The 13,453-nt window shown below is 36.8% G+C and overlaps 2 long non-coding RNA genes across 2 annotated transcripts in view; one reads left to right on the plus strand and one right to left on the minus strand.

Moving 5' to 3' along the window:
* Window positions 1–12,953, plus strand: part of LOC108529033 (uncharacterized) — a 16,955-nt gene extending 4,002 nt beyond the window's left edge. The window contains exons 2-4 of the long non-coding RNA XR_001885385.1: window positions 637–744; window positions 7,166–7,407; window positions 12,814–12,953. This is a non-coding gene — a long non-coding RNA (uncharacterized LOC108529033). The remainder of the gene's footprint in view (window positions 1–636; window positions 745–7,165; window positions 7,408–12,813) is intronic.
* The window catches only part of LOC108529032 (uncharacterized), an 87,867-nt gene that overhangs the window by 18,268 nt on the left and 56,146 nt on the right, over window positions 1–13,453 (minus strand). The window lies entirely within an intron of this gene.

Genomic DNA, 13,453 nt, shown 5'->3' on the forward strand with positions numbered 1-13,453 from the left:
TTTTTTTTTTGAGATGGAGTCTCACTGTGTTGCCCAGGCTGGAGTGCAGTGGTGTGATCCTGGCTCACTGCAAGCTCTGCCTCCCTGTTCACGCCATCCTCCTGCCTCAGCCTCCTGAGTAGCTGGGACTACAGGTGGCCGCCACCACACCTGGCTAATTGTTTTTTGTTGTTGTTGTTGGTTGTTTGTTTTTAGTAGAGATGGGGTTTCACCGTGTTAGCCAGGATGGTCTTGATCTCCTGACCTCGTGATCCACCCCCCTCGGCCTCCCAAAGTGCTGGGATTACAGGCATGAGCCACTGCACCCGGCCTGAATAATATTTTAAATGTATAAAATAAAACATTTTTATATATTTGGTGTATCTAGAATTGGTATAAAAGGAAACAAATTATAACAAAATATGTCATCAAAATATTTTAAAAGTTACCCTATAGTAAAATACATACTTTTAATTAACACATTAAATAATGAGATCAATCAGTGAGCATAGTAACTACAGTTACTTCAAAGAAGTCATGCCCATACTTATTTCAAGATATCTGTAAGAAGTGATATGAGATGCAAATATCTGTAGATTTTTTAATTGGAGATACAGTCACAGCTACAGCTAATATTCCTATGGTTTGACTATCTAGGTTCACAATTGCAAGAAATGCTAAATTTCATCTCCGGGTCAGTGAAGGTAAATAAAATGGAGAAATGTGGGCTTAAAGAGGAAAGCAGTTACGCGGATGTAGATCCAGGTAAGTTTGTAGATACGATGATGATGGGAGAAGGAAGAAATTCTCTTCTGTTGTTTTCATTTTCTTAGTGAAATATGATGCAAAACCACCAGTTGGGAGTGCATGAAAGGGAACAGAAAGGAGGTAAGAAACAGTGATCTAGTCCTGCAGGTGAGTGAATGGATTTGAGCTACAGAGTCAGACCCATAAAGGCCATAGATTCATGGTCATAAATTAAAATAAGGTCCCATCAGTGCAGTCATATTTTTATTCAGTCAGATTTGGCTGCTCAGGTGCTGGCCACAGTTGGCTGGCATCTAAATTATCTTTCAACCTAAGTTCATATGCGTGCATTTATCATCAAAAGGCCCCGAGAAAAGATGATGAGACATGTCTGTTTCAGTGTAGTTTTATATCTCTAGTTTTTAAATTATAAATAATTCAAACACTAGAAACTGACTAGTCCACTGGCAGCAGAGAAGTTCATTGTTAACAACCGGGACGCATATTAGGAGAGTGTGTGCACCTTGGGCTCCTGTGGCTGATGCTGCGAGGAGCTGAGTGTGAACATAGAAGTTTCAAGTTTAATGAGAACTGCAGAGGCCAAAAGCTTATGGCCAGTCCCATATAATACAGCATACATCAAAGCAGTCCAACAGGAACAAACACCACCCCATCTGACAACTTTTCATACTTTTGCACGATTTTGAAAATGCTTGTAAAATTACCCAAATCACAGTCATCCTATTTTAATTTATTAACAGATTAAATCTGTATGAAAATTTAAAAGAGACAAATAAATCATCAAGAAATTTGTGCCTGTTTAAATATCTTCAATCTTATTCTTGTATTTGGCAAATAATCTCCGTGCACATGCTCCATTTCTTTATCAAGTCTTTTATTTACATGTTCATTTCACTGTTGTTTCAGAATTCCAGTTCCTTGATAAGGAGTCATGTCTGTATTTGGAAAAACCCAGTGTTTCCTACTGTATCCTGCATCCAGGGAACATTAATCACCAGCATTTTCAATTTTATATAAAGTAAATTTAATTTTCATATGAAATAGCTCCATCTCAGTCACTGGGTTCTATTTTATTAATTAATAGTTCTAATATGCCCATAAAACAGCTACTTTATCCACTTGGATAAAAAGTATGTTAAATTTACCATTTTAAAATGAAAGCAACAGTTTATAATAGCTACTCAAATAGAGGCTTTAATTGGTTTGTGGAAGAGATAATATAGATATCTTTTATCTGTCACACAGTACTCAGCCACAGTCAAAGTGGAGGATGGAAAGGTTGGTCATCAAATTGGGAAGTAAGAGGATACTGCTGAAGAGAAAAGCCAATATAGGTTTCAGTTATATACCCACAGGCAGATACTGTTAGTGTGTGCATCTAAAATGAAAATCTAGAAAGACTGGAAAAGCCTTGACAAATGGAAACGAAATTTCAACATTGAGTCTACTGCTAAAGGGCACTTTCAAACCTGTTAGATTAATTTATAAAAAAAGAAATGTAGTTTTCAAATATTCTTCTTTAGCTGAGCGTGGTGGCTCATGCCTGTAATCCCAGCACTGTGGGAGGCTGAGTCGGGTGAATCACTTGAGGTCAGGGGTACAAGACTAGCCTCCCCAGTGTGGTGAAACCCCATCTCTACTAAAAATACAAAAATTAGCCAGGTGTGGTGGCGTGCACCTGTAGTCCCAGCTACTGGGGAGGCTGAAGCAAGAGAATCGCTTGAATCCAGGAGGCAGAGGTTTCAGTGAGCCGAGGTCGTGCCACTGCACTCCAGCCTAGGTGATGACTCTGTCTCAAAAAAAAAAGAAAAAAACAAAAGAAGTATTCTGCTTCAGACTCTTTGGGTCAAAAGACAATTCAAGGACAAGTGGAAAACTTAAACACACTGAAGTTTAGGGATTATATTAGTGTTCATTCTGATTAGGTGCAATTCTTGCATTGTGGTTACATAGGAGAATGTTCTCATTCTTGCCAGATGAATGCAGAAGTATGTAGGGCTGAGGTATCTTATTGTCTACAACTTAAAGTTTTAGATGGTTCAAAAAAAGTATGTGATGTGTGTGAAAGAAAGAGAAAGAAAGAAGAGGGGAAGGAAAATGTGAGGAAGTGTTAATTAGTGGAAGTCAGTGAATGGCACGGGGGGGTGTTCCCTGTACTACTTTTTCAAGTTTTCTATATATTTGAAAGTTTTCAAAATAAAAGCTGTGGGGAAAATCCACATAAATATATATGTAAATTTATATAAGAGACATACCTATAACAAAATAAGTAGGTAATGATTTATACAGCATAAACACATTTTTAAAAAATTACAATATGAATTTTATACAAACCGTTCAAAATCAAAAGCATTCAGTAGGATGTTTTATATTCACAAGAAGTATAATATAAATGAAGAATAAGATTCTTATATTCACAAGAAGTATGATATAAATGAAGAATAAGATTCTCATTGTCTGGTCATCACTCTTTGATAAGTCACATAATTCTCTAGGCATGTGCCCGATCAATCTCTAATCGCAAATGAAATCTCAGTGTAGTTCAGAGATCACTGTTTCATCAGTCCCCAGTTTTTCAAGTTCTCCAAAGAGGGCATTTCCTATTTTCACTACTCTCAAAAGTTCTATTCCTGACTTCACAGATTATCTTATTTCCAATTTCAGAGACACAGAAATATCAGATGGGAAGTCCTTCATCTACATGCTACCAAATTTACAAATTATCTGCACTTGCTCTATGCTAGATGCTGCCATTTAACTAATCTGTCATTCCCAAGTCTTAACTCTCTTGCCTTCTCCTACTATGAGGGTAAAAAAAAAAAAATCTTTCCCAGTCTCCCTTGTAGTTACAAGTGGCCATGGGACACAGTACTGGCCAATAAGCTGCAAGCACAAGTCTCCCAGAGGCCTCTGGAAACACTTTCCTGATTAAATGACCAAGTGTAGCCAATACCATCCTTTCCCCCATTTCCTGCCTTGAGCACAGTTTGAAAGGAAAAGATGAAGGCAAATGCAGTGATGTCAACCCCTTAGTGCTGACATCAACTTGCAGAAGCAATGTCAACAACTGCTTACCCTAAATTGCTTGTCATACAAGAAAAATGAATATCTGCTTGAGTGAGGCACTATTGGTAGCTGGGTTTTCTGTTATTTGCAAGTGAAAGCACTCCTAACTGCTACTGATCTCACCCTTTCCTCCCTTTACAAATGAAGAGAGCACCCTTAGATGGGACTGTGGATCCCATCATTCTCCACCTTCTCAGAGGCCCCCTTCTATTGATTGCAACCCTCCCCCAGCCCCTCAGTATCTTCAGCCTTCCTCTCTCCTCCAGTTATTTCACATCACCAGTGTTTTAACACACTCAGGTCTCTCTCATATTAAACAAAAATGAAACTGTCCCTTGGCTTCCCGTCTTCCTCCAGCTACAGCCTTATCTTTATCTCCCTTTCATTAACATTCTTCTTACAAGAATTGTCTACATTCACTATCTCCAATTCCTTATTTCCCATTCATTTCTCAACCCGCTGCATCTGGATTCACCCCTGACCACTTGACTGAAACTGTTAAGCGGTCACCAGCAACATCCTCAGTGCAAAATCCAATGGGAACTGTTTTGTTCTATCTTATTTGACCTCTTTGTAGCATTTGGCATGATGCCCATTCAGTCCAATTTGAAAGACTTTCTTTCCTTGAATGTTTAAAAGCATTCTTTGTTTTTCTTCTCCTCTCTGGCAGATCCTTCTAAGCCTCCTCTTCTTTTGCAAACCCTTTGGGTATTGGTATGAAATTAATATTTTTATGCTGGTGTCTCCTCAGTCTTTATCACCAAAGCAGCTCCCCACTGGACATCCTGAAACGTCCCAAAGACTCCCCCCAAATCTGCTTCTTCTCCTGTGCTGTATTTCTCCATGCATGGCACCACATCCACCCATTTGCCCAAGGTGTCTGGAAAAATCCTTGATGCCCTTCCTCTTCCTTGTTTCTTGAAACCTGTTCATCAGTAGGTCCTCCTCTTGAATCTGCCCATTTCGCTTAGTGCCACTAATCTCATCCCAGGTCAGGCTTTTTCTGTTATCAGTTCCCTGACACCTCTCTCTTGCTTGACCCCATCTCTCTGCTGCAGCTGAAGTGAACTTATTTGAGTTTCTCTATAGCTGCCAACCTCTCTTTTACCTTTGGGCTTTCATACATGTTATTTCCTCTAACTATGATTCTTTCCACAAGGCTCAGCGTCATTACTAATAATCTTTCCATTCTCAATTTAAGCATTACTTCCCTGGTACCCGAGGCTGCAACGGATGCTTCTGCTGTGTATTGCTATAACATATTAGACTCCCACTATCAATGTTTCTGTTTTGTTCCACAAGGATACTTTTCATCTTCAGTAACCAGTCTCTTCCAACAGACTTTCCAATTGGATTATAATGCTAGGCTTTTAATTTTATTTGCACCAAGCCTACAACTGCCTATATAAGATTGGCACTCATCAAAGGTTGTTGATCAACTTCATGGAATATGAAAGATTTCCATTTATATTTAAGAACCACTTACTGTAAAATGAAAAAGAAACAAAAATGCTGGAAAACATAGTCATTAAAATGACTTTGGTCTCATTAAAAGTTATATTCCACTTACTGGAATGTTTAAAAGCAAAAAGTGATCCTCCATCATCCCTGAGGTATATAAATTAGTTATTTCCTATTGCAATACAAATTTCTAGAAAGAATAACTATACAGAATATGTATATTTCACTACATCTATAGACATTGTTCAAGTAGAAAAATGTATAAAATGCACTCAAGAGCCTTGACATGACATATAAATGTAAAATCTAATTAAATCATAGTTATTAATAATCATCAGAGAAGCAGAGGCCAACAAGACTTAAAACAATGTAAAAATAAAACCCTTATGTAACAGTGTTACAAGTAAATTCAGAAAAAACAATGTGACATTATTGAAACATCCAGCTTATTTCCAGGATTTACTGCAATTAGTTTTCTCTACTTAATATGCATGTGCTTCAGATTATTAAACTAAGAAGCACATTTGTATGATGAACCAAAGGCTGAAACTTTGATCAGCTGAAACTTTTCACACATTTTCAACAATCTAATTGCCAACAAAGTATAACCTAGTGTGCAAAATGCTACTAAAGTACAGATAAATTTTAGGGTGAGCTACCTATTTTTTTGATTTCAAGGAGGAAATATATTTTTTTTCCTGTTATATAAGCTATGTTGATAAAGCATAAGATCAAAAGGCTATATTATCATATTTATTGCTAAAGCAAAACATATTCCAGTACAGTAACGTAACTTATCAAAGGAAAAGGCTCTAAATACCAACACAGTCAACATCCAAAAAAAAAAAAAAAGATAAAAAAGCAAAAGTTTAAGGAAAAAAAAATCAATTTTAGATTTTACCTGTGATCTTTTAAGTCAAATATAAGTTGGCTTAGGTATATGACTTGGGGCAAAATCCTTGGCAAAAAAATATTAAGCTAGTCTCTTCCTTCAGGTTCCATATTCATCTGCTTTAGGATCCAGATCATTTCCTGAAAACATTATTATATAGTTTATTTGCAGATAAGACTCCATACTGTGTTTGCTTTTATTTACAGAATTCGATTTAAGCTCCCTGAATGTAGGTTGCAATGATGTCTTACTGCCCATTAAGCCCCACACAACATTATTATACATAAGGGCCTGAAAACAAATTAATAAACCCCACATTACATATTGTGGCACACTACGTTTTGGAATCTGCATTGGTCACAGACTGGGGTGGCTGACTGCCTCAAAACACTCCTCTGGTTGCCTGCCTTTCTCTAGTTAAAAACTCCACTCCCCGACCACAGGACTGGGCACACAAACCAAGCTTAGCTAAGCATCCTTCTGAACCTTAGAAACTGATTCAGAGAAAGAGGAGCTCTTTTCCTCTCTGACCGCAGAGCTATTTGGATATGAGCCTTGGTACCATAAGCGGCTGCTTCTCCAGCTTCAAAGACAAGCTGGTTTTTATAGTCCACACACAGAGAAAGTAGAGAGGGGAGACAGGCCAGATGGGCCAGACCCCCCAAAGCCAGCTTCACCCTGATCTTCCACAGTGAGGTTAGGAGAGCCAATAAATTCTACTTACTTAATTTCACAAGGTCATGTAAGGATTCCATCACTAGAAGCCAGAATTCTAACTAGTACAGACCCAGAATTGTATTACTGTAAGAACTCTTGGAAGTCATGGGGTCCAAATCCTCATGTTATGTATTAGGAACATGGATTAGTTAGAGAGGTTAAGTATCTTGCCCCAAGTCCCACAATGAACTGTAAGGAAGCAAGACACTGTGGCAAATTCTGTAGGCTGGCTCACTCTGCACTCATTCTAACTCCTCTGTTGCTTGCCTTACTGTACTCCAGGAGCTGGGAACTGAAAACATTTCCCCATCTTCCTGAAGCTAGAGTGCAGGCATACGGCCGAAGCTTCTGACAAACAGAGGTATCTGCCCAGGACTCGGATGAGAAACAAGCATCGAGACAGAATTTGTGTCTTCTGGAGAGCATGGAGGTGGAGCCACGTGGTTCTTCTGAGAAAACTGAGGTGGACTCTGGCATGCTGTGTCCGACCTGCCGAGGGCAGCAGTAGCTCCCTAGAACCCCTGGTATTTTCAGTTTTTGTTTTGACTGAAGTGTCCAAAACGGTTGATACGGCTCTCCCAAAATTCTGTGAGCCACCTAATAACTTCCAATAAACCCCTTTCAGGTTAAATTAATTAGAATGCTGTTTGAGACCAAGGACTTTGAGAAATGGGGTGCTGCCACCTGAAATGTAGAACTGGATTACTGAAGGAGGTGGGGCTTTGAGCAAAGATACAAATATTGGAAACCAGAAAGCTGTAACTCTTGTGATGCAGTAACATCAAAGTGTGTCAAACTGTCCCACCCTGCCCCCCAGAAAGCAGACCACGTGCTGCAAATGTTCTGTTAGAAGAAAGAGTAAGAAAAATTTGGTCCAGCATGAAAATGTTTAACAGGATTTGGAAAATAATTCTTCGTACGCAGAGTTCCCAAATTCCTTCCCAAATTCAGCATCATTTAGATTATTTTAACTACGTCAAAACTGAAAAGCCAACCAACCAACAGCACAAAACCCACAGTGACTTAAACAAATTGGGGTTTATTTTTCTCATACTTGTAGAACAATGCACATTAAAGGGAGAATTAGTCTACCCATTTCATGTGCTCAACAGAGCAATCCTAAATCATCAATTAAAAAGTAAAACGATGGGTAATATGCTAAGAAGAGAGGAGTAGGTCACATGCTGCAGAAATATTTCATTAAGATCACTTTGTATTTTGGTCATGTATATTGCTTTGCAGCTCAAAACATACTTTCACATTCTCTCTCCGTCCCTTTCTATCCTTCTTCCTTCCTCTTGTCCCCTTCTCCCTGCTGTCTTTCTTTTACAACCCCACAAACCTACATGCATCTGAGCAAGCATTATTATTATTCTTCTCATTTCAGACACAAAGAAACTGAGACTTTAAAAAGTTTGGTAACTTCCTCAACATTAAAAATTATGTTAACTAAACTCAATATTAACCATAAATAGAATGGATCCAGGGTTTTGTGAGGCCTGAAGCTAATACAAGTTATGGAAGCTTTGTTAAAAACTGCAGATAAAATATCATCCTTAGAAAACTTACAAAAACATCTTGACTGTGTGAGCACAATGGTAAGGACTTGGAAGGGGACTGTACCAATGAGGTGGCTGGAGTTTAAGTTTCACTAGCTTTACAGTGAATATGCCTCTGCTCTTTCTATAATGTGGTTCTTGTTTTAATTTTAAAATGTAATATTATTTTGTATTTTAATTATATTTTAGCCAACATTCTATTTCTCTCTTCATTTTTAATCATTGGGAGAGGAAGAGGGAAGTGGAAACAGAACAGAAAATTTCCCCATGGCACCAGTATTTCTAGGAAATGTTATTTCTCTTCATAGGAGTCAGAGTAGGGTTCCTGCCTTCTCCTATCCCCCACTTCACCTCTCTAAGCCTCAATCTCTCCATACGTAAACATGGAAGCTGGAGGTATATCGAATGTTATGGTGCAGTGAAAAGTTAGTTCATTGCATAAACTGAATTGAAGCCTTGAGAGGCCTGGTCCCTTAATGATCAGATCCAAAGCAAGTCCATTTCAGTTGTAGTGTGGGGAAAGCAAGGGCACTGTGGGAAAGGGCCCAGTGGGCCTAGGGCTGCACAGCCCAGGACACATGAGACCTCGTTAGAAGGCACTAGGACGGAAGAAAGGCTTGCGGAGACATGGGATCCTAATGTAGAGGAGACTGGAACATAGGATGGGGATGGAGGTGGGGCAGAGGAAACTAAAGTGAATTTTACCAAGTTTTTTTTTGTTTTTTTGTTTTTTTTTGTCTGGGATCATCATCCTAAATTCACAATTCAGCTTACACAGAATCTACAAATATATACTGCCATAATTAATGTCAGGACTGTTTTAATGTTGATAAACTTGAAATAAATGTTACAAAAAAGGGTATATTCTTGACAAATGCTTAAAGATATTAACATCACAGGCAGCAGGTTATGAGTACTGCATAACCCATGTAGCTTAGCACACATTGCCAAGCTCAGAAGGGCTAACTAATGAGTATTAGAACTGATGATGGTGAGAAAAAGGAGGGATTCTTAGAGTTGTAACTGTAAAAATATGTGTAGTTACCCATTCCAGTCCCTGCTAGTGCAGTTTCTCTAGAAAAGATTTCCACTGCCATCTTCCTTTTATGATGGACTAAAAGACAAAACACAACTTCTAAAGAACCCTAATAACAAATAATAGAAACTAACAAAAGCATACCTCAAAATAAGGCACAAATTTGTATTTGCATACCATGAAACAGAATTTTTTTCTGGGTCATCTAGTTTGTATGATTACTAAGAGAAGGTTATAAATTTTTGTACTTATGCCACACATGTACACACAAGATAAACAACTTATTAAAAACAGAGAATAACCCTTTTGATCCCCTATAAATTAATAATAATTAATTTTATCTTAGGAATACAACTTGATACATAATAACAAAAGCTTGAAAAAAATCATTTAAATTGTATTTGTAAAATTCCTTTGTTTTTTACTCTTTTATTTAACTGATAGCCATTGCTTTGTTTCATATGACTGCTGATTTTAAATGACATGTATGTAGCTGAGACAGTTCAATTTTCCCTATAGAATATCTGTAACAAAGATAGTCTGTAGTAAATAGATAGCTTATTATAGAATGAATCAATTCTCCTAGTTTGAAACAGACTTATGGTATAAATATGTACATTAAAATATCTAATTTGAACATTTTAAGAACTTGTCAATCACCTTTGAAAGGTACAGTCATTTGGAAAGTCTCTGGAAAGGAGTGGAAGTCTGAGGTCTAGTTCTGCTTCTTATTCCAAATACCTGCCTGTCCTTAATTAAGTCAGTTCATTTCTTCATAACTTCATTTTTCTTTTCAGCAAAACATAGATCATATCGGCTTCCTACGTGCTTCTTAGAGCTATTATGATGAAAAAAAATGTTGCATCAGATGTGAAACACTTCAAGTACAAATATGAGATATAATTATTTTAATCAGACCAATAATTACAGTAAATTTCTACCTTTCCCATCATGTTTATTCTCACTCACTGTCTCTCAAAACCCAACTTAAGGAATTCATTTGACAATTTAATTATGTGACTAAATTGGAGTTTATAGTCAGACCATGAAAAATAGACATAGTTACTGTTTTCAAGCATGTTTAATAAAGAGAAACTTCTAAACAAGATACCATAAGTTGCTTTCACAATAACCTTTCATTTTAAGTTTAATATTTACTAATTTTAATTCAGTGAATTAAAATATGGCAGTTACACTGCCAGGCAATTAACAGAGCACATAGTTCTGTGTATCATGAAATATCTGCACTGTGATACCTACTTTCTATTTCTGGATTTTATCAAGCATCTAAAATTTCCCATATAATTCTAAATAGTCCCTAAGTTTATGTCTTGACCTTACCACACACTGCTCTACAAAATAAAACACAAGAAGTTCTTGTTGTTTTTAGAGCTTGATAAAAGAAAATTAATAACAGGTTGCAAGAATTATGAAAACAAGAAGCCTTTCTCCAAAAAGTGTTTTGAAGTAAAATATTTAGCCAATACTTCATTGAGTTTATTCTTATATAGAAGAGTAAATTTTCTAAATAGAAAAAAAGTCTCAATAAAGATATCTGAGTTATTTTTACTTTAATATATCTAGGACTCTAAAATACATTATTTTAACTTTATTCTCTTCTAAAATTTAATAAGTGACCTTTTCATGTTATTCAAGCTTTAATAATTCAGCTACAACAGTTTTATATATTTTTAATTGATTCTTTACACCAAATGAAACTTGTGATAAATGGAACTAGACTGTAGGGGATTCAATATCTGGCCCTGTCCCTCATTAGCTGTAACATCTTATATATGAATTATAACCTCATGTATATATGTAGGACTCAATCTCTACGCCTGTTTTCTCATCTTTAAAAGGAACTACAAATGGAACCTACCTAAAAGAAAGTTATCAGGAGCACTAAATGACTTAACACAAGTAAAGCACTTAACAACAGCGCCTGCCACATACTAATCCCTCAATTAGTGATAATTTTTTTTAATAATACTATTTGTTGTTATGCTATAAGAGCATAATTATTATTATTTTGTTTTTACAGAAATCACTTCTGGCTTTTGATACTTGAAACTAGTACAAAGTGATCTTCCCCTTTCTAACCCTTTCCCTTTTGACATTCACCCATTTTGTCTAGTGTAAATCATATACTAATGTAAACTGCTTCACAAAAGCCACAAAAATTACTTTAGTAAAATGTAACTCAAATTAACTTTGGTATCAATGCATATAATTTAAGTAAATTCTAAACAAAAGAATATAAATGCATATAATTTAAGTAAATTCTAAACAAAAACTGAACTGGTATCAGTGCGTATAATTTACGTAAATTCTAAACAAGTTTAGTTTTGAGAAATAATAGATATTTGCAGAATGTCCCTACCTACATTTTAAAAATATCAACTTCCATAAGATAAACAATAGAAGATCATTTATACAATTGGCAGTTTCTGGTGTTTAATAAACAAGAGTTTATGCTTCAATTCAGTGATTTAGGAGATATGATGTTGAAGCCTCAGAAAAAATGATAAAAATTAATACCATTCTATATCCATCACATCAGGAACAAGAAAGTCTCTTTTCATTCCATTAAAACAGAGAACATAACCAACCAGGTGAAGGGTAGTTACCTCTGCACTGCAAGTGTTCCCATTTATGTAATTTAAGGAGAAGCCATCACATATTGTACCTCAAATCAAGAAAACAATGGTTTTAATTAACACCTGTTTCTAGGAATTGACGTAATGGTTTATTTTAAAAGCAAATTTCTACCTCAATTACTTTCAGCAATTTAAGCTGGTATTCAACACATATATAGTTTAGGTGTTAATTGTTATTGTTACTGTTGTCATTATTATTTACAAGCATTTTCCTATCTTTGTTAACACTTACTAAATGAAAATAATCACTATAGACCAAAATGTCTATAAATATAATCCAGAATTAGTAAAATGACCAAACCTTTGTGAATATGATTACTGACATTAAAAGTTCTAAAAAATTATTCAAACAGATAAAAGATGCGAATAGAAAGCTTATAAATAATGCAAGACACATGAGTAACAATGCTGCTAGAAATAAATATATGGATAAAGGAAAGAAACTACCTAGACAAGGTGAAATTTATTATCCATAATGTAATAAGACATAGATTATACTTTATTTAATTCTCTCATTTATATTTTTAAAGTAATCTCAAAATGCCTCAAATTAAAATAGATTAATGAAATTAATTTTTAATGGGTAGTCACAATAGATTAAGACATGCTTTATATGTTAAAATTTTTTAAAGGTAAGCAAAAAAAAATCTAATTCTGAATATTTGATCCCTTTTCTAGTGAAAAGCTAGAAAACTTTCAGCAAAAATAGAAGAAACATTACTTCTGTTTTTATTGATAAAGAACAGCATATGGGGGGGCGCAGAGCAAGATGGCCGAATAGGAACAGCTCCAGTCTCCAACTCCCAGCGCAAGCGACACAGAAGACCGGTGATTTCTGCATTTTCAACTGAGGTACTGGGGTCATCTCACTGGGGAGTGCCGGACAATCGGTGCTGGTCAGCTGCTGCAGCCTGACCAGCGAGAGCTGAAGCAGGGCGAGGCATCACCTCACCTGGGAAGTGCAAGGGGGAAGGGAATCCCTTTTCCTAGCCAGGGGAACTGAGACACACAACACCTGGAAAATCGGGTAACTCCCACCCCAATACTGAGCTTTAAGCAAACGGGCACACCAGGAGAATATATCCCACACCTGGCCGGGAGGGTCCCATGCCCACAGAGCCTCCCTCATTGCTAACACAGCAGTCTGCGGCGATCTAACCGCAAGGCAGCAGCGAGGCTGGGGGAGGGGCGCCTGCCATTGCCGAGGCTTAAGTAGGTAAACAAAGCCACTGGGAAGCTCGAACTGGGTGGAGCTCACAGCAGCTCAAGGAAACCTGCCTGTCTCTGTAGACTCCACCTCTGGGGACAGGGCACAGTT

This window comes from Rhinopithecus bieti, unplaced genomic scaffold, assembly GCF_001698545.2.
Source record: "Rhinopithecus bieti isolate Rb0 unplaced genomic scaffold, ASM169854v2 scaffold_3878, whole genome shotgun sequence".
NCBI classification, from domain to species: Eukaryota; Metazoa; Chordata; class Mammalia; order Primates; family Cercopithecidae; genus Rhinopithecus; species Rhinopithecus bieti.